Source organism: Magallana gigas, chromosome 5, assembly GCF_963853765.1.
Source record: "Magallana gigas chromosome 5, xbMagGiga1.1, whole genome shotgun sequence".
NCBI lineage: Eukaryota > Metazoa > Mollusca > Bivalvia > Ostreida > Ostreidae > Magallana > Magallana gigas.
In genome coordinates, this window is record NC_088857.1 from 44,623,858 (window position 1) to 44,627,850 (window position 3,993).

Sequence of the window (3,993 nt, forward strand, 5' to 3'; positions counted from 1 at the left end):
ATGAAATGCTCATCTCATGAATTATACACACAACGTATAATATCTACAAATAATTTCTTTTTAATCTGTTCTAGCGGTGACGGAACCCAGGTTCCACAGGTTTCCTGTGATGGGGCATGGCAAAAGCGAGGGACAGGTCAGAATTATGACAGCCTTTCAGGACACGTTACCGTTGTCAGCAAATACACCAGCAAATGTCTCGGATTCTTTTTAGCATGCACATCGTGTCGAAAGTGTACATACGCCAGATGGAATAAAACGCAAGTTAAAAATCATAACTGCAAGAGAAATTGGACAGGATCCTCGAAGGAAATGGAACCATTTTTAACGGTGAAATGTCTCAAGTCATTGAAAGGAAAAGGCTTTAACAGTCTTTGCGCTTAACTTTTTTTTACTACAAGCCCATAGGGCAAGTGAGGTTACAAAATCTGGTAGCCCAAACAACATTTTATTAGCCCAAATCAAGAACAATAAAAACAACTCGACAAAAAATTACTTTTTATTGAGTAATGCATTGAAAGTTAGCACTGCACTACAAGAGCTCGAGCTCTCGTTCAACTTCTAGCTCTGTCGTTTCATTATCAGATTCTTCAGAATCCTCAAAGTCATACTCCTCTTCCAGTTCTTCATCATCACTTTCATCCTATAAATATAAAAACAAAGGTTGTCAACTTTTTCTGAAGTGTAAGTTAATCTCTAAACAATATGTAAAACATAATAAAGGTAAAAGATGAATACCTCCTCTCCTGGATTAACTGATGGGGTGACTACTCCAGCATCACCATGATCAGGAATCACACCATGCTGTTCAGCAAAAGCAGCTGCCTCCTCAATGTGAACTTCATCACTATGATCAGCCAGAACCTTATCAACATGAACCACATTTAGGAACCACATCTGCCACAACCTTTAAAGCAAAAGGGTCAACTGATTGTTCAACATGCTCAACAAATCTCCAAATAAAAAAATCTGTACAAACTTGAAGAAGATCTCTGATTTTATAAATCTTAAATTAGCTTACTGATTGCGAAATATGCCTATGATTTCTCTGTTCAGCAGGATTCTTAATCTTGGGCACAATTTTTCTTTTTCTTCCAGAAGGAGTTTTCTACAAGAATATTCAATGCCTTTTGTCAGATCATAAATATTTTGACATGCTTTAGTAAATATCTTTACTAATGACTAAATATCTAACTACCATCCAACACTGTATAGATTCATCATTCATTTCAACATTTGGAGACTGAATTTGGACAGTAAGCAGGTCGTTCAAAGTGGAATTCTTCATTCTCCCTCTTCGTTTTCCTTTAGTCAACTTCATAGCTGAAAATGTGGTTTCATTCTTCACTGGAGTTGGTGGGAGTGTTCTTATCATGTCAATCAGAAGGAAGACATTCTCTAATCCATCTCCTGACAGCTTCTGCTGAATAGATTTCCATGTCTGTGTTTCCAGCGCATCACCAAATCTGCCAAAACACAGCAGTTTTATTTATTCACATGACACACATTTTTAATTACCTAACTTTGGTAAAAGTAAGAGTTAACTTACCTTTCATAAATAAGGACTTTCAACAACTCCCATTCATTAAGTATATCCCCAGACTCAACTGACAGGAAGTGTTTGAAATGTGTAGCTAAAAATTCCATCTCTTTGCCACCAAACTCTGAAAAACAGTGTTAGTTAATTGTCCGCACAAAAAATATCTCTTCATAAATGCTTAACTCCAAAGTAAGTAAATAATTCATTTTAAAATACAAATACAAATCATATAATAAACTTAATCTGAAACTAATTAAAATCTAAAATGAATCTGACACTAAGAAAAATTTTAGAACTCAAGAAAAAAATGGGATTCAGGCAACTTCAATAAACTAAAACAAGAGTAACCAACAATAGTAAATAATAACCAGCTATACTATCCTCTCCTTTATTGGGCCAATTATTGAATGCAGCCAGAGCAGTTGCCTGCACAACAGGTGTCTGAGGAAACCGAGACTTGAGGGCAGATATGACATTTTCTTAAAGTTTTTGGGGTCTTGGATTGGGTTTTTGTCCAAGGAAATTTCATTTCCTTCCTTGATAAGTGCCAAGTCTGACAATGTTTTTCACTGATTGCACATCCCTGCAGTAAAATATTTTGGAAGTTATTTTTTTTTCATTTAAAACAATTTTTTGTCAATCATGACATAGCTATTTAATAAAATACCTGGTAGCCATATTAGTTAGTAATGTTTTTGTGGCTGCAACTCTTGTTAAGGCATCTGCTAAGGAAATTTCAGACTTCTGTAGATATAGTGAGAGATTCATCAGATGTCCAATCAGCTCCTTAAAAATTAGTTAGCAATATAAGTATAATGAGATTGTGTCAGCATATCCGACAAAAGAATGCATCTTAATAAGATTCTTATAATAAAATTTTATTTAATATTACCTTCAAGGTAAGAATAAAAGCAATGACCTGTCCACCACTCATTAACTTTGCTAGTCCCTCAGTTTTGGCATCCTTGTGGGATGAATTTTCAAGTTGTTGACGCATAGCACAGTAACCTGAATGATAAGTTATAACACACATAATAAATGTGGATAACAGAAAAGAAAAGTACAAAGTAAAATTGATCATTTTTTGAAATGTTTGTAGCTGATACCTTTTACAAAGGCATTTATTGCTCTCTGTGAGTGAGGTAGCCATCTGGTTCCACCGACTCGTGTTAATAGAATAATAGTCTGTTGAAGAGACTGAAAGCTAATCTTTAAAGCTTTCTTCTGTGTCTAACTTCTTCTGTATAGGTAATACAGTCCAATCAGTAATGTCATGGTCTTCTCATAAAACTTAGGGCTAGCAGCTTTGATGGCATCTTTGAAGGCTAACCCCAAGCGATGCGCTAGACAATGTGTTGCCACCATGTATGGCCTAGTTTGCTTTAAAAGTGCAGCAAGTCCAGATTTACAACTTACGTTTTAATAAAAAAAAAAAGTTGTAATTTAACCTTTACCAATCATATGATTTTTCCATCAAATCAATCATAAAATAACTATTTATTTTATTAAATATTTACCTTTCATGTTTGAAGCACTATCGGAACAAAATCCAATCAGCTTTTCCTGGAATACCTTAGAAAGGTCGAAGTTCTCAAACATTTCCCCTATATGAGAATAAATGTCTTTGGCTGATGTTGAACTAAGACTACCAATACACAAGAAAAATTCGTCTACCTTCCCATTGTTGCAAATCCGGACATACACATTATCCAACTCTTCACCAGTAAAATCAATGGCACCATCACATGTTAGACTAAATAAATTGGCCTTCCAAAGCTTCTCACAAACTTGTGTCTGAGTCACAGATGCAATACTGTGAACGAACATTGCAGCTGATTTGTCAATAAGATAGTTACTGCCTTAATCTAGTCCTTTCACTTTATCTGGCATACACAAAAATGCGTAGTCCCTAAAACTTCTGTGATGTTTTGCAATTGCGTGAGTATTCCTAAATTTAATCACTAAACGTTCATAATCGGCTTTATGTAACTGTTTAAAACACTTAGCTGCTTCGCTCAAAGGTGTACTACGAGGGTCAATAAAAAAATACGAAGACTTTTGTCATAGCTATGTTACTTAACGTCATATAATTACTAAATTTGGAAGACATAATTTAGCAATAGTTTCAAATAATTTGCAAGAAAAAAATCTAATAAATTCCTTTATTTCTAAGAATTCTTTAGAATCTAATCCTGCAAAAATAAGGTCACGGCGCACGGTCAATATTTGTGTTATGTCAACAATAAACCATATAATGTTAAAAGTAATATCTCTATGAATTGGGCTTAAAACCAAATAACATTGAAACAGCAAATTAAGTATAGTCATGGTATTCTATGTACCAAATAATGACAGGATATATTGTTTTGTCAAACAGATATTAGTAACTAAAGACAGATAGTCCTCTTTAGAATTGACTAAAAACATCGACGTCGCCGGACGTCACGGCGCAA

General features: G+C 34.6%; 1 long non-coding RNA gene across 3 annotated transcripts; it reads right to left on the reverse strand.

The window, feature by feature from the left end:
• Nucleotides 1-483: 483 nt before the first annotated feature.
• LOC105322021 (uncharacterized) lies at nucleotides 484-2,980 on the reverse strand. 3 transcript variants are annotated; one of them, XR_010714133.1, is made up of 9 exons: nucleotides 2,647-2,980; nucleotides 2,433-2,548; nucleotides 2,208-2,326; nucleotides 1,909-2,123; nucleotides 1,550-1,664; nucleotides 1,199-1,466; nucleotides 1,022-1,108; nucleotides 739-907; nucleotides 484-643 (listed from the first exon to the last, which is right to left on the reverse strand). It is a non-coding gene; the product is annotated as an uncharacterized lncRNA (long non-coding RNA). The 3 variants fall into 3 exon arrangements; XR_010714134.1 differs by lacking the exon at nucleotides 1,909-2,123; XR_010714135.1 differs by lacking the exons at nucleotides 1,199-1,466; nucleotides 1,550-1,664; nucleotides 1,909-2,123; ... (1 more) ...; nucleotides 2,433-2,548; nucleotides 2,647-2,980 and having other exon boundaries at nucleotides 1,022-1,185.
• Nucleotides 2,981-3,993: the final 1,013 nt, after the last annotated feature.